At 44.4% G+C, this 23,680-nt stretch overlaps 1 non-coding gene across 1 annotated transcript; it reads left to right on the top strand.

The window, feature by feature from the left end:
• The first annotated feature begins 400 nt into the window (after positions 1-400).
• LOC122937014 lies at positions 401-507 on the top strand. The gene has a single exon (XR_006389440.1). It is a non-coding gene; the product is annotated as a U6 spliceosomal RNA (small nuclear RNA).
• Positions 508-23,680: the final 23,173 nt, after the last annotated feature.

Genomic DNA, 23,680 nt, shown 5'->3' with positions numbered 1-23,680 from the left:
GAAGGGGAGCAGGAGTGAGTCAGAGGCCGAGACATAAACAGACATGCTACTGTTGGTTCTAACAAGTTTTCTGATTCATTCCAGTGCTGGATTCACAACTACATTGCTCAGTACTGCGCATAATGCCCTTCATGCCCATACTGCTTATGAATGTGTGCTACAGACAGGGTAGGAGGATCTCCTCAATGTGTGCTTTTGTATGGGAGATATCATAGCAGCTACTCTCCACTCACTGGCTCAGGGAAAACTGACAGAGAAAGAGCCTCCAGAGGGGAAAACTGGGTAATGAAGGCAGTAGAGATGAGGGACATTCTCAAAAATTCGGTTCGACAAATTTTTCAGAAAAATTCACTTTGATCTGAATTTATTTGCGGCAAATTACGTTAAAAAAGTCTATTTCGTGCTTGCTTCGGCAGCACATATACTAAAATTGGAACGATACAGAGAAGATTAGCATGGCCCCTGCGCAAGGATGACACGCAAATTCGTGAAGCGTTCCATTTAAAAAAAATATTAAAAAAAAAAAATATATATAAAAAAAAAGTCTATTTCCGGGCTGCAGAGAGCCTTTATGGGGGTGTATAACACTGTGCCTTGCATTAACATGCATAAGGAGTCTGCTGTGGTAGTGAAATAATACTGTGAGTCCGTATGACATGCAGAAGACAGGCGTCGCTCTTAGAATCACTGTATACTTCAGTTATTTGGTCAGTTTTGGCCCCGTGACTGCCCAAATAAGTGAAGTATTAACTCAGCCTTACAGATAAATGTTAGCGTCAAGAAGCTCAGTAATTTTACAACCTCGTCAGCTGATTCAACATAGAGGGTGTCAGCAGTAAGTTTGTGTTGATATCACTGGTTAATTTGCCTTCCTCTGATCCGTCAGAACAATAACCCACAAAAAAATGGATCCTATCTGTGGAGCATACGCCTTCACTCGGTCAGCCTTTGCTCAATAATCCATCATTATTGCTAATGCCCAAAAAAAAAAACACGTGACACGTGAATGGAATATCTGCATGTCTTCTGTGTTTTGTACCGACTCCTGCTTTTAGCTACCAAATCATAAGTCAATTCTGATGGGACCAAACAGGCCTTACAGATGCTACACAGACAGGATCCACTGTGTCTCATTTTTCCTTCTTTCTGACAGATCAGAAGAAAGGTCAAATAAATTATGTCAGCCACGCCGAAAGCCAAAATAGTGGACCAGTCATGATGTGGGGAGGGTGGGAACAGCATGAGAAGTCCACAGAGTGGACCTATGACATAGTGGTCAGGTTAAAGCAGCATGAGGAGACCACAGAGTGGCCCAATGACAGGGTCTGGAGGTGGAAGAAGTATGAGGAGGCCATGGAGTGGCACAATTACCTAGTCTGGAGGTGGTGGCAGCAGAAGCAGCATCAGGAGAAGGCCACCGAGTGGCACAATGACAGAGTCTGGAGTTGGCAGCAGTATGAGGCCACTGAGTGGCACAATGACCAAGTCTGGAGGTGGCGGCAGCAGCATCAGGAGAAGGCCACCGATCGGCCCGAAGACAGAGTATGGAGTTGGCAGCATCAGGAGAAGGCCACCAAGTGGCACAATAACAGAGTCTGGAGGTGGCAGCAGTATGATGAGGCCACCGAGTGGCACAATGACAGAGTCTGGAGTTAGCGGCAGAAGCAGCATCAGGAGGATACCACAGAGTGGCAATGTGACATAGTGTGGATATGGCAGCAGCATCAGGATACCACAAAGTGGCAAGGTGACATAGTGTGGAGATAATAGCACCATCAGGATACCACAGAGTGTCAAGGAGACATAGTGTGGATATGGCAGCAGCATCAGGATACCACGAAGTGGTTAAGGTGACAGTGTGGAGACGGCAGCAGCAGCAGGATACCACAGAGTAGCAAGGTGACATAGTGTGGATATGGCAGCAGCAGCATCAGGATTTCTCAGAATGGCAAGGTGACATAGTGTGGATATGGCGGCAGCAGCAGCATCAGGATACCACAGAGTGGCAAGGTGACATAGTGTGGATATGGCAGCAGCAGCAGGATACCACAGAGTGGCAAGGTGACATAGTATGGATATGTGAGCAGCATCATAATCAGGATACCACAGAGTGGCAAGGTGACATAGTGTGGATATGGTAGCAGCAGCAGCATCAGGATACCACAGAGTGGCAAGGAGACATAGTGTGGATATGGCAGCAGCAGCATCAGGATACCACAAAGTGGCAAGGTGACATAGTGTGGAGACGGCAGCAGCAGCAGGATACCACAGAGTAGCAAGGTGACATAGTGTGGATATAGCAGCAGCATCAGGATACCACAGAGTGGCAAGGTGACATAGTGTGGATATGGCAGCAGCAGCATCAGGATACCACAGAATGGCAAGGTGACATAGTGTGGATATGGCAGCAGCAGCATCAGGATACCACAGAGTGGCAAGGTGACATAGTGTGGATATGGCAGCAGAAGCATCAGGATACCACAGAGTGGCATGGTGACATAGTGTGGATATGGCAGCAGCATCAGGATACCACAGAGTGGCAAGGTGACATAGTGTGGATATGGCAGCAGCAGCATAATCAGGATACCACAGAGTGGCAATGTGACATAGTGTGGCTATGGCAGCAGCACCATCAGGAGACCACAATGTGGCCCGGTGACAAAGTGGGGCGGCAATACCAGTACCCGCTGACGAAGTTGTGTGAAAGAAGGAGCACTTGGCATCAGATGTGTGGCATCAGCCGATTGGCAGCATCAGAGAAGTAGCTGAGGCAGGTAGCCAGAAGAAACTGGTCTCTTTTTATAAGGTTTGGGTAAGGCGGCATGGATGATCTAATCAGATGCATCAAGAATTGGTGAGTGGAAATCCTGGCTGATCCACGCCCGATTCATCTTGACAAAGGTCAGTCTCTCCACATTTTGGGTGGACAGGCGAGTTCTCCTCGGGGTAACTATGGCCCCCGCCGCACTAAACACCTGCTCTGATGCTACTCTACTGGCCGGGCAGGCCACCTTTTTCAGTGAAAACTCTGCTAGTTGCGGCCACAAATCCAGTTTGGCTCCCTAGTAGTCTAGCGGATCTTTAATGTGAGTTGGCAGGGTATATATACACACCCCTGTTAAAATGTCAGGTTTCTGTGCTGTAAAAAAAATGAGAAAAAGATAAATCATTTCAGAAATTTTTTCCACCTTTAATGTGACCTATAAACTGTACCACTCAATTGAAAAACAAACTGAAATCTTTTAGGTGGAGGGAAGAAAACAAAAAAATGTTTAATAATGTGGAGATGTAGCTGTGTTCAGAATTAAGCAATCACATTCAAAATCATGTTAAATAGGAGTCAGCATACACCTGTCATCATTTAAAGTGCCTCTGATTAACCCCAAATAAAGTTCAGCTGCTCTAGTTGGTCTTTCCTGAAATTTTCTTAGTTGCATCCCACAGCAAAAGCCATGGTCTACAGAGAGCTTCCAAAGCATCAGAGGGATCTCATTGTTAAAAGGTATCAGTCAGGAGAAGGGTACAAAAGAATTTTCAAGGCATTAGATATACCATGTAACACAGTGAAGACAGTCATCATCAAGTGGAGAAAATATGGCACAACAGTGACATTACCAAGAACTGGACGTCCCTCTGAAAAAAACTGGTCTGGGAGGCTACCAAGAGGCCTATAGCAACATTAAAGGAGCTGCAGGAATATCTGGCAAGTACTGGCTGTGTGGTACATGTGACAACAATCTCCCATATTCTTCATATGTCTAGGCTATGGGGTAGAGTGGCAAAACAAAAGCCTTTTCTTACAAATAAGAACATCCAAGCCAGGCTACATTTTGCAAAAACACATCTAAAGTCTTCCAAAAGAATGTGGGCAAAGGTGTTATGGTGTGTTTTGGCCATTTATATCCACTGTATGTACTGCACATGGTTCTGGTATTTATGTAGTTAATTCTGGTGCTGTATTTATGTAGTCAAATTGGTTCTGGTACTGAATTTATGTAGTGAACATGGTTCTGATGCCATTTTGGTGTGTTGAGCAAGGTTTTGGTGTTGTATTCATGCAGTGAACTTAGTTCTGGTGCTGTATCTGACCTATAAGGTTTTACCGTACCTTGAGACTAAAAGTATATTTTAGCGAAATGGAACCTAGACCGGTGACTACCACTGATCCCCCAAGCACATTATCTTTAGAATCACTAGGCCTCAGGAACAAGAGCTCATTCATGCCTCCACGTACAAACACCCAGTAGAAACATTCATCTCCTTTGCCCAAATTGCTATACATGAGATCCTAAAGGATAATACACAAGGCCACTACAAACATACCAACAACTTAACAGTAGAAGAAAAGATTGCCCTAAATTCCCTACAAGCACAAAACGACATCATCATTAAACCGGCCAATAAGGGTGGGGCCCTGGTCGCAATGGACAAAACGAAATACATGAGCGAGATCAGGAGATAATTAAGTGATGACACAACATATGAGGTCCTGCGTCATGACCCAACAAGACAAGTTCAAGAACTGATATCCAATATCCTCACTACATATACCAGCCTAGAAGTAATTGACTCCAAAACAGCCACATTTCTTACTAAACAAAATCCCATCACACCGGTATTTTACACTCTATCCAAGATTCACAAAAACCTACAAGAACTCCCAGGACGCCTAATTGTGGCCTTCACCGATTCAGTTTTTTCCCCATTGGCCATTTACCTTGAAAAGATCCTCACTCCACTGATTAAGACGTCCAGATCGTTGATACAACAGATTTCATTTCTAAATTGCAACAATCAGCCAAAACACTGATCTGTAAATTGGTCACATTAGATGTTAATAGCTTATACACGTCTATTGAACACGATAAGGGTATTCAGGCCACGGCCAGACTCCTGCACACACAATCTGAACTACACTTGACACAGCAGGAATTTTGCATTGAATTATTAAAAACCATATTAACAAAAAAATTCTTCATGTTCGGTGATACATACTATGGCCAGAAGAGGGGTACCGCCATGGGATCCAATGTGGCCCCTCCATATGCAAATGCCTATATGATGGCCTTTGAAGAAGATCATGTATATACACATCCTTTATTCCACCAATTCTCTGTCATGTGGCTTTGCTTCATTGATGAAATTTTTTGCATATGGAGGGGCCCCACCTCCACCATTGAGGAATTTATCCAGGACCTCAATAAAATCTACCCAGAATTGTGTTTCACTAGGCATGTCAACCAGGAAGAAATCAGCTTCCTGGACACGATGTTCAAACTTGACCTAATGGGCAACATAACGCTGGATCTCTTCAACAAACCCACAGACCGCAATAGTCTTCTCCATTACAATAGTTGCCATCCCAGGGCCACCAAAAATTCTCTCCCTAAGTCACAATTTATACGAGTTAATCGCAGTCTCCAGTAACGACATGAAAGAAATTAGACTTAACCCCTTAAGGACTTAGGGCGTGCCGGTACGCCCTATTTCCCGAGTCCTTAAGGACTCAGGACGTACCGGTACGTCCTAAGTTTAAATAGTGATTGCAGCGCCCCGGGGGTTAATCTGAACAGGATGCCGGCTGAAATAATTCAGCCGGCATCCTGTCACAACGCCAGGAGGGGTCATGTGACCCACCCGTGTCGGCGATCGCAGCAAACCGCAGGTCAATTCAGACCTGCGGTTTGCTGCGCTTTTTGCAGTTTCTGATCACCACGGTCCCTGACCACGGGGATCAGAAACTTTAGAGTGCCTAAAATAAAGATTTTGAACCCCCCCCCTGCACCCCTGCATGATTTTATGCCGGCGGGTGGTGCAGGGGGGAGTGTCGCAGGTGGTGCGGGCGTTGCGGGAGGTGCGGCAGGCGGGATCGCGATCCCCCGCCCGCCTCCCCTTGAAAATTCGTTGGTGTACAGTGGTTATACCAGAGTGTCAGCACATTGCTGACACTCTGGTATAAACGGCTGACATCTGTGCTGATGTCTGCCGTTTAACCCTTTCCATACTGCGGTCCGTACGGACCACGGTATGGAAAAGGTTAACTGTCAGGGTCAAGGGGCTCCCTCCCTCTCCCATCGGGGGGCTGCTGTGCCTTTGCAGCCCCCAAACAGGATGGGGTCACAGAGGGAGGGAGCCCCCGTCCTTACCCTTCCCCGTCTGTGCAGTTCTGGCCACTACTGAGCAGACGGGGAAGGTTCCCATGGCAACAGGACGCCTTCTCAGGTGTCCTGCTGTCCATGGTGCTGAACAGATCTATGCTAAAGGCATAGATCTGTTCAGACAAAGTGTAAGTAAAATACAGTACAGTACAATATATATTGTACTGTACTGTATTATACAGACGTCAGACCCACAGGATTTGCAAGAACCAAGTGGGTCTGGGTCAAAAAAATGTAAAAAAAAAGTTAAGATAAAAAAAACATTTATCACTGAATAAAAAAAAAAAAAAAAAAATACACTACACATATTAGGTATCGCCGCATCCATAATGACCTGATCTATAAAACGGTTATGTTACTTTCCCCGCACGGTGAACGCCATAAAAATAAAAAAATAAAAACTATGAGAAAATTGAAATTTTGGCCACCTTACTTCCCAAACAAGGTAATAAAAGTGATCAAAAGAGTCGCATGTATGCCAAAATAGTACCAATCAAACCGTCATCTCATCCTGCAAAAAATGAGACCCTACTCAAGATAATCGCCCAAAAACTGAAAAAAAAACTATGGCTCTTAGACTATGGAGACACTAAAACATTTTTGGGGTTTTAAAAATGAAGTTATTGTATAAAACTTACATAAATAAACATTTTTTATACATATTAGGTATCTCCGCGTCCGTGACAACCTGCTCTATAAAATTACCACATGATCTAACCTGTCAGATGAATGTTGTAAATAACAAACAAAAAAAGTGGCAAAAAAGCAATTTCTTGTTACCTTGCCGCACAAAAAGTGTAATATAGAGCAACCAAAAATCATATGTACCCTAAACTAGTACCAACAACACTGCCACCCTATTCTGTACTTTCTAAACTGGGGTCACTTTTTTGGAGTTTCTACTCTAGGGGTGAATCAGGGGGGCTTCAAATGGGACATGGTGTCAAAACAACCAGTCCAGCAAAATCTGCCTTCCAAAAACCGTATGGAATTCCTTTCATTCTGCGCCCTGCCGTGTGTCCGTACAGCAGTTTACGACCACGTATAGGGTGTTTCTGTAAACTACAGAATCAGGGCCATAAATAATGAGTTTTGTTTGGCTGTTAACTCTTGCTTTGTAACTGGAAAAAAAATTGTAAAATGGAAAATCTGCCAAAAAAGTGAAATTTGGAAATTGTATCTCTATTTTCCATTAAATCTGTGCAACACCTAAACAGTTAACAAAGTTTGTAAAATCAGTTTTGAATACCTTGAGGGGTGTAGTTTCTTAGATGGGGTCACTTTTATGGAGTTTCTACTGTAGGGGTGCATCAAGGGGCTTCAAATGGACATGGTGTAAATAAACCAGTCCAGCAAAATCTGGCTTCCAAAAACCATACGGCACACCTTTCCCTCTACGCTCCGCTGTGTGGCCGTACAGTAGTTTACGGCCACATATGGGGTGTTTCTGTAAATGGCAGAGTCAGGGCAATAAAGATACAGTCTTGTTTGGCTGTTAACCCTTGCTTTGTTAGTGTAAAAAATGGGTTAAAATTGAAAATTAGGCAAAAAAATGAAATTCTCAAATTTCATCCCCATTTGCCAATAACTCTTGTGCAACACCTAAAGGGTTAACGAAGTTTGTAAAATCAGTTTTGAATACCTTGAGGGGTGTAGTTTATAGAATGGGGTCATTTTTGGGCGGTTTCTATTATGTAACCCTCGCAAAGTGACTTCAGACCTGTAGTGGTCCCTAAAAATTGGGTTTTTGTAAATTTCTGAAAAATTTCAAGATTTGCTTCTAAATTTCTAAGCCTTGTAACATCCCCAAAAAATAAAATATCATTCCCAAAATAATTCAAACATGAAGTAGACATATGGGGAATGTTAAGTCATCACAATTTTGGGGGGTATTACTATGTATTACAGAAGTAGATTTTTGGTAAATTAGGTATTTTATTATGCAAAAAAAATAATTTTTTTAACTTCATTTTACCAGTGTCATGAAGTACAATATGTGACGAAAAAGCATTCTCAGAATGGCCTGGATAAGTCAAAGTGTTTTAAAGTTATCAGCACTTAAAGTGACACTGGTCAGATTTGCAAAAAATGGCCAAGTCCTTAAGGTGAAATAGGACTGAGTCCTTAAGGGGTTAAGGGCCCTTTAGGCCCCTTTCACACGAGTGGGACGGATTAGGTCCGGATGCGTTCAGGGAAACTCGCACCATTTTGCAAGCGAGTTCAGTCAGTTTTGTCTGCAATTGCATTCAGTTGATCAGTTTTTTCCTCACGGTTGCAATGCGTTTTGATGCGTTTTTCACGCGTGTGATAAAAAACTGAAGGTTTACAACCAACATCTCTTAGCAACCATCAATGAAAAATGCATTGCATCCGCACCTGCTTGCGGATGCAATGTGTTTTTTACGCGGCCCCATTCACTTCTATGGGGCCAGGGCTGTGCGAAGAACGCAGAATATAGAACATGCTGCAATTTTCACGCAACGCAGAACTGATGCGTGAAAAACCACGCTCATGTACACAGACCCATTGAAATGAATGGGTCAGGATTCAGTGCAGGTGCAATGCGTTCACATCACGCATTGCACCCGCGCAGAAAACTCGTTCGTGTGAAAGGGGCTTTACACAGGCCGAGAATCTCATAGATCATTGCTAACAATAGTTTATAGTAATGTTTGTTAGCAACGATATAGCAGTGCAAACGGTCATTCATCGGATAATTGGATAATTTGTGTGAACACAAAAAAAATCTCCTTTCTCGGTGGCAGATTGTGCTGTGTAAACACAATCTGCTGCTGGGAAACAACAAATCTGTATGGGAAGCAATGGCATTACTGTTCGCTCCTCCCCATACTCTGGAGTAGATAGCTGCATGTAAATGCAGCGTTTTCCTCTGCTAGCGACCAGCAGATTTTCGGGAAGGAATGCTTCCCTACCGACAATCTGCTGGTACCTTGTCTCATGTAAAGCGGCCTTTACACTTGTAAGTGGTAGAAATGAGAAACCGATAGTCAAGGCCATCCAAGGTCAACAGAGTGAATGTACACAATACTTTACTTGAGGCTGTTTGTATGTTAATTGCATTGTTCTAGTCTTGTCATCTATTTCCTTGGTTTTCAAAAGCTTCTCAATGACATACTCAATGACAAATTTGAAGAATTTGGGAGTCATTTATCATGCTGAAATACGCCTATATTAGGAGTATTTCAGGCGCAGAAAGCCGGGAGGCCCTCTCATTCACCGTTTCCTACTCCTTTTTCAGGCATAGAAAAAGGTCTAAATGTAAGATTTACATTAAGAACTGGCGCTGGATGCGCCTCTTCATAACTTCGGCGGATCCACTGCCAGTTTAGGGCTTTATTATTAACACCACCGTCTAAACCACCTATGTTAATAAATGAGCCCCTTTGTGTATTTTTAGGGAGATATACCAAACTACACATTACCTGCAAGGAAATCTGAATCTTATATTTACTGTATACAGAAAATTCGTAACCTTGAAGGCTGTTCATAAGGTGATCTGGCTAGTCAAGACATAGGTTGTGAGTAAAAGTCTATATGCTAATGCAACTTTAAACAGCCTATATATTTATTTACTCATTTTCTTGGATACATTAACCCTTTCATGACCAAGGGTCATTGATACCCCCGTGACCACGTCTAATTTTGCAAATCTAACCTGCGTCACTTTATGTGGTAATAACTTTGGAACGCTTTTACTTATCCAAGCCATTTAGAGATTATTTTCTTGTGACACATTGTACTTCATGATAGTCATAAATTTGAGTCAATATATTTGACCTTTATTTATGAAAAAATCCCAAATTTACCCCCAAAATTTAAAAATTCTAAATTTCCAAAAATATTAATTTCTCTGCTTTTAAAACAGAAAGTGATACCTCATAAAATATTTATTACTTAACATTCTCCATATGTCTACTTTATGTTGTCATTATTTTGTAAATGTAATTTTTTTTTTTTTAGGACGTTAAAAGGCTTAAAAGTTTAGAAGCAATTCTTAAAACTTTTAAGAAAATTTCCAAAACCCACTTTTTAAGGACAATTTCAGATCTGCAGTCAGTTTGTGGGGCTTACATAGTGGAAACCCCCCATAAATGACCCAATTTCAGAAACTACACCCCTCAAGTTACTCAAAACTGATTTTACCAAATGTATTACTCTTTTAGGTGTTCCACAAGAATTTAAGAAAAATGGAGATTACATTTCTAAATTAAAATTTTTGGGCAGATTTTCCAATTTAATCAATTTTTTTTCTTTAACACATCGAGGGTTAACAGACAAACAAAACTCAATATTTATTACCCTGATTCTGCGGTTTACAGAAACACCCCACATGAGGCCGTAAAACTGCTATACGGGCACATGGCAGTGCGCAGAAGAAAAGAAACACCATATGGTTTTTGGAAGGCAGATTTTTAGATGCCATGTCCCATTTGAAGCCCCCCTGATGCACCCCTACAGTAGAAACTCCTAAAAAGTGACCCCATTTTGGAAACTATGGGATAAGGTGCCATTTTATTGGTACTATTTTGGGGTACATATGATTTTGAATTGCTCTATATTACGTTTTGGCACAGTTTTTTGGCACAGGATAGATCATGCACTATTTTTATAGAGCAGGTTGTTACGGAGCAATGATATCAAATATGTCTACTTCTTGTTTGTTTAAGTTTTACATAATAAAGCATTTTTGAAAAAAAATATGTGTTTGTGTCTCCATTTTCTGAACGCCTTGTTTTTTTTTATTTTTCTGTCAATTGTGCAGGGGCTCGTTTTTTGCAGAAAGAGTTGATTATTTTTAATTGGTACCATTTTTGGGTACATATGATTTTTTGATTATTCATTATTACACTTTATGGGGTAAGGTGACCAAATTGGTTGTTTTGGAACAGTTTTTATTTATTTATTTTTACAGCGTTCGACTGAGCAGTTAGGTCATGCAACATTTTTATAGAGCAGATCATTACAGACATGGTTACCTAACATGTATACTTTTTCTTATTTATTTTTTACACAATAATAGCATTTTTGAAACCAAAAAAATTATGTTTTATTGTCTTCATAGTCTAAGAGCCTTTGCTTTTTTATTTTTTTACCAATTGTCTTAGGTAGGGTCATACACCTTTTTGATCGCTTGGTGTTGCAATTTTTGTGAAGTAAGGTGACAAAAAATGGCTTTTTTGGCACTGTTTTTATTTTTTATGTTGTTCAGCTGAGGTTTTGGTCATGTGATATTTTTTATAGAGCTGGTTGTTACGGAGGTGGCGATACATAATATGTATACTTTAAAAAAAAATCACTTTAACACAATAATAGCATATTTGAAACAAAAAAATAATGTTTTAGTGTCTCCACATTCTAAGAGCTATAGTTTATTTTTTAAGCGATTTTCTTATGTAGGGGTTCATTTTTTGCAGGATGAGGTGACGGTTTTATTGGTACCATTTTGTAGTACATACGCCTTTTGATAGCTTGGTGTTGCAATTTTCTATTTTTATGTTGTTTATCAGAAAGGGTGGATCATGTGATATATTTGTAGAGCCAGTCGTAACGATGCGGTGATATCTAAAATGTGTTGTTTATATATATTTTTTTTTTTTTTCATTTTCTAATCTCTTATAAATGAGCAGATATAGAAAAAGGCAATTTTTTTTTTTTTTTTTTACTTTCACACTTTTTTTTATCAAGTCCCACTTGGATCTTGAAGATCCAGTAGGGCTGATGGCTGTACTATACTTTGCAATGCTCTTGCATTGCAAAGTATAATTCTATCAGTTTTACACTGATACATTGCAACACTAGAGGCCTTTGCAAGGCGTCCGGTTGCCATGGCAACCATTGGGCGCTGCCATTGCAGAGTGGCAGCCCGATGGTTGAGAGAGGGAGCTCACTCCCTCTGTTAACCCCTTGGATGCCACTGACAGCGGCATAAAAGGGGTTACAGCAGAGTGTAAGCATACAGCTGGCACTCGCTGTTGATGGCGGCGGCTCAGGAACGGAGCCGCCGCCATCACAAATAGCAGGGGCACGGAGCAGGGGGCGGAGCAGGGGGACCCACCAGGGGCGGGGGGATGAAAATGAGGGCAGGGCTGGCACAGATGGGGGCAGGGCATGGAGGAAACACAGCCACAACCTACGGACACCAGGGAAGACATGAAGGGGCAGACAGGCCACGGAAAGACATCAGGTGGCACAGATCGGGTACCCATATTGGGGGCACACAGCAGCCATTTTAACACTGCCGTGATCCGATTGGTTAGTCTGCACAGGCTAACCAATCGGAGCGATTGCTGGCAAGGAACCACTCTGATTGGTCCCTTTCCTGCAATACTGGACTGTATGCTGTCCGTGACAGCAGCAGTCCAGGGGCAGAAGCTTTAATCCAAGCGTTTTGCAGCGCTTGGATTAAAGAGCTCTCATAACGTCTATACACGTGCTATAAAGTAAGTGATACAATACTTCTTGTGTTATCTCCTTATCTATACTGGGCTTTATCTTTGTATTTTTCATTGGACATTGAGGGGCCATCCCAGAACAATGTACAGTACATATATTGGGAAAACTGACTCCAGTGACAACTCAGTTTGATTCATTACTTCTTATTTCCTCCTAAACCTGAAACTGAACCATTTGTAAATAAGGATCACTTGACATGGCTGCAATATGTCTGTATTTTAACTTGCGTAATATAGACATAACATCCACCCAAAACAATTTTGCATACCTGGGACTGGATGTTTTAGCCACAAAGCATAAGTGTAAATGCGGCAATATAACAGACATGTGAAAATGCCCTAATTGGCTTTAAAAGATATATCATGTATGTTATGCTATGCACCTATAAAGAACTGGTTACTAATGACTAAGGGCTCATGCACACGACCGTATGCCCTCCGAGATATATGGTCCGTGAGCTGGCCATATGTCCCGGAGTGGCATTGATGCGCACGATCAACATAGATTGCTGTTCACATTGGGCTGCCCGCGGAACTATTGTCCTGCACTCATATGATCTTATGAGTGCAGGACAATGGCCCCGTGGGTGGCCCGACATGCACAGCATCATTATAATCTATGATGCTGTGTACTCCCGTGTGCACGATGTATGCCGCTCCGGGACATATTGCCTGCTCGAGGACTGTATGTCTCGGAGGGCATACGGTCGTGTGCATGAGCCCTAACTGTGAGGAAATTCTGCTGGATTTATTAATCCTGTCTAATAAATAGCCAATGGAAACTTAAATAGTCACTTACTTTTTACACAACTGTGCATAAATCAATAGTACAAGCGATCGTAAGACACTTTGTACTATATATCTTATCAGAGTAAAATGCCTTGCTCTAGAGTTATCAGCTAGTTCTTCCCCTCGCAACATTTTCTGGCGTATATCTGTTGCAGATTGCGGTGCAAAGGTTATTTGCACAGCAATCTGCGAGTTTTCCATGCCAGGTCTTAAAAAGGGGGGTTATGATGTGGGTGGGGAAGGGGGCAGGCTGCCAGGCCCATCTCATTCATCATTTTCTATGTCTGTTTTAGCCATAGAAAATGTTCTAAATCTACACCAGCAAGGAAGCTGGCGTAGCTTTAGGCCGGCAGTGGATGCGCCGAAGTTATGTAGAGGCCGACCCCTCTACATAACTTCTGCGGATCCACCGCCAATGGAGGGGTTAAAGCCAGCATCTAAAGCAATCTTAACCCTTAGACTCCTAGCACCATACATGTGCAGTGCTGGGAGATTCTTTAAACATGGCGCCTGCTCGCGTGTGCATCGGGCACCATAGCCAGCAGGTCTCTACTGTTTCAAACAGCAGAGGCCTGCAGCTAATGTCTGTGACTGGCAATAATGCTGATTGAAGTCATTTAAGCCTTTATGATGTGGTGAAGTGTGACCACAGCATCTGAATAGCAAAAAAAAACCTAGTAGCTGGCACTTCCGGGTTAAGACCAGCACCCTCATGTGGCGATCAGGGATTCCGGTCATTAATTCTAATTTGCTGAATCTCTCTGAAGAGACCCGGCTTATTAGAGCTGCAGTTCCTATGTTGGCCAGCAGGTGGCAGGCCAACATAGGATATCTGCAAAATCAGCTTGTTGAAATAAATCTGGATATTGTAGCATCCTGGAGTGGCTATAAAAAAAAAGTATAAAAAGATTAAAAAAATATAAAAAAAATATAAAAATTTAAATCAACCCCCTTTCTCTAGAATACAAAAATAAATACATAAACAATAAAAACAAATATAAACATCATGGGCATTGCCGCATCCAAAAATTAAAATATTAAATATTTAGCCCATACGTGGAATAGCTCAGTTGACATAACTATAAAAAAAATATATATAATTATGTGGGTCAGAATATGGTGATGCAAAAAAATTTTTTTAAGTTTTATTTTTTTTCTCAATATTGAAACACAAAAAAAAAACACACAGATGTGGTATTGTTGTAACTACTGACCCAGAGGATGAAGGGCACAGGTCAGATTTTCCACATAAAGAACACCATAGGGACAAAATCTATAAAACTGTGGCATAATTTATTATATATTTTTTTTTTCTTCCCACTTCCCTCTACTTTGTATGCCATATTATGAAAAAACAAAAAACCTCAGTTATCCAAGGGGTTAATAAAAACCAGCAAACAGCAGAGACCAGCTGCTAATGACTGCAACCAGCCATAATGCTGTGATCAAATGTGATCATGGCATCTAAAAGCTCAAAAACCCAGAAGCGTGCGCTTTCAGGCTTTTTACCAGCATCATCTGCAGCCAATGAGGATGCCAGTAATTAAATTTAATATGCTGGGTTTCTGAAGAGACCCAGGGTATTGAAGCTGCAATTCTTTTTTTGACCAGCAGGTGGCAGGCCAACATAAGAAATAAGCAATTCTCCTCTCATCATGGATCTATGAAAACCACGATGGTTCAGAATAAAAAATTTATAAATAATGAGTTTTGTAGCCTCAACATGAGCTACAATACCATAAAAAAGTTTAAAAAAACGGATAAAAAATATATAATTAAAAAAAATATACAAAAATGTAAATCATCCCCCTTTCTATAGAAAAAAAAATACATAAGTAAAAAATCTAAACATCATGAGCATCACTGCGTCCAAAAATGCCCGTACTATTAAGGCTACTTTCACATTAGCAACAGCCTTCTCTGGCAGGTGAACAGCCTGCCGGATCCGTGCCGCCGGAAGTCCACTCCGACCCCAAACATGCCGAGAGGCGGCCAGAACAAAATTACAACAAAAAATGAAACCGCAAAAATGAAAAAACCTCTGATATCCTAAGGTGTCTTTCAGACGAGCGTTGCGGGAAAAGGTGTGGGTGCGTTGCGGGAAAATGCGTGATTTTTCCGCGCGAGTGCGAAACATTGTAATTAGAGTTGAGCGAACACCTGGATGTTCGGGTTCGAGAAGTTCGGCCGAACATCCCGGAAATGTTCGGGTTCGGGATCCGAACCCGATCCGAACTTCGTCCCGAACCCGAACCCCATTGAAGTCAATGGGGACCCGAACTTTTCGGCACTAAAACGGCTGTAAAACAGCCCAGGAAAGGGCTAGAGGGCTGCAAAAGGCAGCAACATGTAGGTAAATCCCCTGCAAACAAATGTGGATAGGGAAATTAATTAAAATAAAAATTAAATAAATAAAAATTAACCAAAATCAATTGGAGAGAGGTTCCATAGCAGAGAATCTGGCTTCCCGTCACCCACCACTGGAACAGTCCATTCTCAGATATTTAGGCCCCGGCACCCAGGCAGAGGAGAGAGGTCCCGTAACAGACAATCTGGCTTCATGTCAGCAGAGAATCAGTCTTCATGTCATAGCAGAGAATCAGGCTTCACGTCACCCACCACTGTAAGAGTCCATTTTCATAAATTTAGGCCCAGCACCCAGGCAGAGGAGAGAGGTCCCGTAACAGAGGATCTGGCTTCATGTCAGCAGAGAATCAGTCTGCATGTCATAGCAGAGAATCAGGCTTCACGTCAGCCACCACTGCAACAGTCCATTGTCATAAATTTAGGCCCAGCACCCAGGCAGAGGAGAGAGGTCCCGTAACAGAGGATCTGGCTTCATGTCAGCAGAGAATCAGTCTGCATGTCATAGCAGAGAATCAGGCTTCACGTCAGCCACCACTGCAACAGTCCATTGTCATAAATTTAGGCCCAGCACCCAGGCAGAGGAGAGAGGTCCCGTAACAGACAATCTGGCTTCATGTCAGCAGAGAATTAGTCTGCATGTCATAGCAGAGAATGAGGCTTCACGTCAGCCACCACTGCAACAGTCCATTGGCATATATTTAGGCCTAGCACACAGGCAGAGGAGAGAGGTCCCGTAACAGACAATCTGGCTTCATGTCAGCAGAGAATCAGTCTGCATGTCATAGCAGAGAATGAGGCTTCACGTCACCCACCACTGCAACAGTCCATTGGCATATATTTAGGCCTAGCACACAGGCAGAGCAGAGAGGTCCCGTAACAGACAATCTGGCTTCATGACAGCAGAGAATCAGTCTGCATGTCATAGCAGAGAATGAGGCTTCACGTCACCCACCACTGCAACAGTCCATTGGCATATATTTAGGCCTAGCACACAGGCAGAGCAGAGAGGTCCCGTAACAGACAATCTGGCTTCATGTCAGCAGAGAATCAGTCTGCATGTCATAGCAGAGAATGAGGCTTCACGTCACCCACCACTGCAACAGTCCATTGGCATATATTTAGGCCTAGCACACAGGCAGAGCAGAGAGGTCCCGTAACAGACAATCTGGCTTCATGTCAGCAGAGAATCAGTCTGCATGTCATAGCAGAGAATGAGGCTTCACGTCACCCACCACTGCAACAGTCCATTGGCATATATTTAGGCCTAGCACACAGGCAGAGCAGAGAGGTCCCGTAACAGACGATCTGGCTTCATGTCAGCAGAGAATCAGTCTGCATGTCATAGCAGAGAATGAGGCTTCACGTCACCCACCACTGCAACAGTCCATTGGCATATATTTAGGCCTAGCACACAGGCAGAGCAGAGAGGTCCCGTAACAGACAATCTGGCTTCATGACAGCAGAGAATCAGTCTGCATGTCATAGCAGAGAATGAGGCTTCACGTCACCCACCACTGCAACAGTCCATTGGCATATATTTAGGCCAAGCACACAGGCAGAGCAGAGAGGTCCCGTAACAGACAATCTGGCTTCATGTCAGCAGAGAATCAGTCTGCATGTCATAGCAGAGAATGAGGCTTCACGTCACCCACCACTGCAACAGTCCATTGGCATATATTTAGGCCTAGCACACAGGCAGAGCAGAGAGGTCCCGTAACAGACGATCTGGCTTCATGTCAGCAGAGAATCAGTCTGCATGTCATAGCAGAGAATGAGGCTTCACGTCACCCACCACTGCAACAGTCCATTGGCATATATTTAGGCCTAGCACACAGGCAGAGCAGAGAGGTCCCGTAACAGACGATCTGGCTTCATGTCAGCAGAGAATCAGTCTGCATGTCATAGCAGAGAATGAGGCTTCACGTCACCCACCACTGCAACAGTCCATTGGCATATATTTAGGCCTAGCACACAGGCAGAGCAGAGAGGTCCCGTAACAGACGATCTGGCTTCATGTCAGCAGAGAATCAGTCTGCATGTCATAGCAGAGAATGAGGCTTCACGTCACCCACCACTGCAACAGTCCATTGGCATATATTTAGGCCTAGCACACAGGCAGAGCAGAGAGGTCCCGTAACAGACGATCTGGCTTCATGTCAGCAGAGAATCAGTCTGCATGTCATAGCAGAGAATGAGGCTTCACGTCACCCACCACTGCAACAGTCCATTGGCATATATTTAGGCCTAGCACACAGGCAGAGCAGAGAGGTCCCGTAACAGACAATCTGGCTTCATGTCAGCAGAGAATCAGTCTGCATGTCATAGCAGAGAATCAGGCTTCACGTCAGCCACCACTGCAACAGTCCATTGTCATAAATTTAGGCCCAGCACCCAGGCAGAGGAGAGAGGTCCCGTAACAGACAATCTGGCTTCATGTCAGCAGAGAATTAGTCTGCATGTCATAGCAGAGAATCAGGCTTCATGTCAGCCACCACTGCAACAGTCCATTGGCATATATTTAGGCCTAGCACACAGGCAGAGGAGAGGTTCATTCAACTTTGGGTAGCCTCGCAATATAATGGTAAAATGAAAATAAAAATAGGATTGAATGAGGAAGTGCCCTGGAGTCCAATAATATATGGTTATGGGGAGGTAGTTAATGTCTAATCTGGACAAGGGACGGACAGGTCCTGTGGGATCCATGCCTGGTTCATTTTTATGAACGTCAGCTTGTCCACATTGGCTGTAGACAGGCGGCTGCGTTTGTCTGTAATGACGCCCCCTGCCGTGCTGAATACACGTTCAGACAAAACGCTGGCTGCCGGGCAGGCCAGCACCTCCAAGGCATAAAAGGCTAGCTCTGGCCACGTGGACAATTTAGAGACCCAGAAGTTGAATGGGGCCGAACCATCAGTCAGTACGTGGAGGGGTGTGCACACGTACTGTTCCACCATGTTAGTGAAATGTTGCCTCCTGCTAACACGTTGCGTATCAGGTGGTGGTGCAGTTAGCTGTGGCGTGTTGACAAAAGTTTTCCACATCTCTGCCATGCTAACCCTGCCCTCAGAGGAGCTGGCCGTGACACAGCTGCCTTGGCGACCTCTTGCTCCTCCTCTGCCTTGGCCTTGGGCTTCCACTTGTTCCCCTGTGACATTTGGGAATGCTCTCAGTAGCGCGTCTACCAACGTGCGCTTGTACTCGCGCATCTTCCTATCACGCTCCAGTGCAGGAAGTAAGGTGGGCACATTGTCTTTGTAGCGTGGATCCAGCAGGGTGGCAACCCAGTAGTCCGCACAGGTTAAAATGTGGGCAACTCTGCTGTCGTTGCGCAGGCACTGCAGCATGTAGTCGCTCATGTGTGCCAGGCTGCCCAGGGGTAAGGACAAGCTGTCCTCTGTGGGAGGCGTATCGTCATCGTCCTGCCTTTCCCCCCAGCCACGCACCAGTGATGGACCCGAGCTGCGTTGGGTGCCACCCCGCTGTGACCATGCTTCATCCTCATCCTCCTCCACCTCCTCCTCATCCTCGTCCTCCTCGTCCTCCAGTAGTGGGCCCTGGCTGGCCACATTTGTACCTGGCCTCTGCTGTTGCCAAAAACCTCCCTCTGAGTCACTTCGAAGAGACTGGCCTGAAAGTGCTAAAAATGACCCCTCTTCCTCCTCCTCCTCCTCCTCCTCCTCCTGGGCCACCTCCTCTTCCATCATCGCCCTAAGTGTTTTCTCAAGGAGACATAGAAGTGGTATTGTAACGCTGATAACGGTGTCATCGCCACTGGCCATGTTGGTGGAGTACTCGAAACAGCGCAACAGGGCACACAGGTCTCGCATGGAGGCCCAGTCATTGGTGGTGAAGTGGTGCTGTTCTGTAGTGCGACTGACCCGTGCGTGCTGCAGCTGAAACTCCACTATGGCCTGCTGCTGCTCGCACAGTCTGTCCAGCATGTGCAAGGTGGAGTTCCACCTGGTGGGCACGTCGCATATGAGGCGGTGAGCGGGAAGGCCGAAGTTACGCTGTAGCGCAGACAGGCGAGCAGCAGCAGGATGTGAACGCCGGAAGCGCGAACAGACGGCCCGCACTTTATGCAGCAGCTCTGACATGTCGGGGTAGTTGTGAATGAACTTCTGCACCACCAAATTCAGCACATGCGCCAAGCAAGGGATGTGCGTCAAATTGGCTAGTCCCAGAGCTGCAACGAGATTTCGCCCATTATCACACACCACCAGGCCGGGCTTGAGGCTCACCGGCAGCAACCACTCGTCGGTCTGTTGTTCAATACCCCGCCACAACTCCTGTGCGGTGTGGGGCCTGTCCCCCAAACATATGAGTTTCAGAATGGCCTGCTGACGTTTACCCCGGGCTGTGCTGAAGTTGGTGGTGAAGGTGTGTGGCTGACTGGATGAGCAGGTGGAAGAAGAGGAGGAGGAAGCCGAGAAGGAGGAGGTGGCAACAGGAGGCAAAGAATGTTGCCCTGCGATCCTTGGCGGCGGAAGGACGTGCGCCAAACAGCTCTCCGCCTGGGGCCCAGCTGCCACTACATTTACCCAGTGTGCAGTTAGGGAGATATAGCGTCCCTGGCCGTGCTTACTGGTCCACGTATCTGTGGTTAGGTGGACCTTGCTACAGATGGCGTTGCGCAGTGCACACTTGATTTTATCGGATACTTGGTTGTGCAGGGAAGGCACGGCTCTCTTGGAGAAGTAGTGCCGGCTGGGAACAACATACTGTGGGACAGCAAGCGACATGAGCTGTTTGAAGCTGTCTGTGTCCACCAGCCTAAATGACAGCATTTCATAGGCCAGTAGTTTAGAAATGCTGGCATTCAGGGCCAGGGATCGAGGGTGGCTAGGTGGGAATTTACGCTTTCTATCAAATGTTTGTGAGATGGAGAGCTGACCGCTGGCGTGTGACATGGTTGAGACGCTTGGTGACGGAGGTGGTGGTGGTGGTGTTGGTGGTACATCCCCTGTTTGCTGGGCGGCAGGTGCCAACGTTCCTCCAGAGGCGGAGGAAGAGGCCGAGGCGGCAGCAGCAGAATAGGCCGAGGCGGCAGCAGCAGAAGAGGTAGCAGGGGGAGCCTGAGTGACTTCCTTGGTTTTAAGGTGTTTACTCCACTGCAGTTCATGCTTTGCATGCAGGTGCCTGGTCATGCAGGTTGTGCTCAGGTTCAGAACGTTAATGCCTCGCTTCAGGCTCTGATGGCACAGCGTGCAAACCACTCGGGTCTTGTTGTCAGCACATTGTTTGAAGAAGTGCCATGCCAGGGAACTCCTTGAAGCTGCCTTTGGGGTGCTCGGTCCCAGATGGCGGCGGTCAGTAGCAGGCGGAGTCTCTTGGCGGCGGGTGTTCTGCTTTTGCCCACTGCTCCCTCTTTTGCTACGCTGTTGGCTCGGTCTCACCACTGCCTCTTCCTCCGAACTGTGAAAGTCAGTGGCACGACCTTCATTCCATGTGGGGTCTAGGACCTCATCGTCCCCTGCATCGTCTTCCACCCAGTCTTGATCCCTGACCTCCTGTTCAGTCTGCACGCTGCAGAAAGACGCAGCAGTTGGCACCTGTGTTTCGTCATCATCAGAGACATGCTGAGGTGGTATTCCCATGTCCTCATCATCAGGAAACATAAGTGGTTGTGCGTCAGTGCATTCTATGTCTTTCACCGCTGGGGAAGGGCTAGGTGGATGCCCTTGGGAAACCCTGCCAGCGGAGTCTTCAAACAGCATAAGAGACTGCTGCATAACTTGAGGCTGAGACAGTTTCCCTGGTATGCATGGGGGTGATGTGACAGACTGATGGGGTTGGTTTTCAGGCGCCATCTGTGCGCTTTCTGCAGAAGACTGGGTGGGAGATAATGTGAACGTGCTGGATCCACTGTCGGCCACCCAATTGACTAATGCCTGTACCTGCTCAGGCCTTACCATCCTTAGAACGGCATTGGGCCCCACCATATATCGCTGTAAATTCTGGCGGCTACTGGGACCTGAGGTAGTTGGTACACTAGGACGTGTGGATGTGGCAGAACGGCCACGTCCTCTCCCAGCACCAGAGGGTCCACTAACACCACCACGACCATGTCCACGTCCGCGTCCCTTACTAGATGTTTTTCTCATTGTTATGGTTCACCACAACAACAAATATATTATTTGGCCCAATGTATTGTATTCAAATTCAGCGGGATATAAATTTGAGGCCTAGTATTTAGGCGCTGGGTGACCGGTATGGATTTAGTGACAGAATTAGACTTGGAAATGCACAGAAGCGTGTGTGTGTGAAGTTATTCTGAATGACCCAATGTGCACCTTGAATATTATATACCCTTTTAGGGATAGATTTCAAATAGCTCTGATATAGCAGAAACCACTAAATTATGAAATTGTTAAATTGGGAATTGTATTTAAACCCAGAACAAAAAATGTGCTTTGACGGACACTAAATAACTTTCCCAGCCACAACAGGACAGCGTTAACGAGAGATTTAGCAGGATATAAATTTGAGGCCTAGTATTTAGGCGCTGGGTGACAGGTATGGGTTTAGTGACAGAATTAGACTTGGAAATACACAGTAGCGGGTGTGTGTGAAGTTATTCTGAATGACCCAATGTGCACCTTGAATATTATATACCCTTTTAGGGATAGATTTCAAATAGCTCTGATATAGCAGAAACCACTAAATTATGAAATTGCTAAATTGGGAATTGTATTTCAACCCAGAACAAAAAATGTGCTTTGACGGACACTAAATAACTTTCCCAGCCACAACAGGACAGCGTTAACGAGAGATTTAGCAGGATATAAATTTGAGGCCTAGTATTTAGGCGCTGGGTGACAGGTATGGGTTTAGTGACAGAATTAGACTTAGAAATACACAGTAGCGGGTGTGTGTGAAGTTATTCTGAATGACCCAATGTGCACCTTGAATATTATATACCCTTTTAGGGATAGATTTCAAATAGCTCTGATATAGCAGAAACCACTAAATTATGAAATTGCTAAATTGGGAATTGTATTTCAACCCAGAACAAAAAATGTGCTTTGACGGACACTAAATAACTTTCCCAGCCACAACAGGACAGCGGTAACGAGAGATTTAGCAGGATATAAATTTGAGGCCTAGTATTTAGGCGCTGGGTGACAGGTATGGGTTTAGTGACAGAATTAGACTTGGAAATACACAGTAGCGGGTGTGTGTGAAGTTATTCTGAATGACCCAATGTGCACCTTGAATATTATATACCCTTTTAGGGATAGATTTCAAATAGCTCTGATATAGCAGAAACCACTAAATTATGAAATTGCTAAATTGGGAATTGTATTTCAACCCAGAACAAAAAATGTGCTTTGACGGACACTAAATAACTTTCCCAGCCACAACAGGACAGCGGTAACGAGAGATTTAGCAGGATATAAATTTGAGGCCTAGTATTTAGGCGCTGGGTGACAGGTATGGGTTTAGTGACAGAATTAGACTTGGAAATACACAGTAGCGGGTGTGTGTGAAGTTATTCTGAATGACCCAATGTGCACCTTGAATATTATATACCCTTTTAGGGATAGATTTCAAATAGCTCTGATATAGCAGAAACCACTAAATTATGAAATTGTTAAATTGGGAATTGTATTTCAACCCAGAACAAAAAATGTGCTTTGACGGACACTAAATAACTTTCCCAGCCACAACAGGACAGCGTTAACGAGAGATTTAGCAGGATATAAATTTGAGGCCTAGTATTTAGGCGCTGGGTGACAGGTATGGGTTTAGTGACAGAATTAGACTTAGAAATACACAGTAGCGGGTGTGTGTGAAGTTATTCTGAATGACCCAATGTGCACCTTGAATATTATATACCCTTTTAGGGATAGATTTCAAATAGCTCTGATATAGCAGAAACCACTAAATTAT

Source organism: Bufo gargarizans, chromosome 4 (genome assembly GCF_014858855.1).
Source record: "Bufo gargarizans isolate SCDJY-AF-19 chromosome 4, ASM1485885v1, whole genome shotgun sequence".
Lineage (NCBI taxonomy): Eukaryota > Metazoa > Chordata > Amphibia > Anura > Bufonidae > Bufo > Bufo gargarizans.
This window is presented reverse-complemented; position numbering and strand designations above follow the sequence as displayed.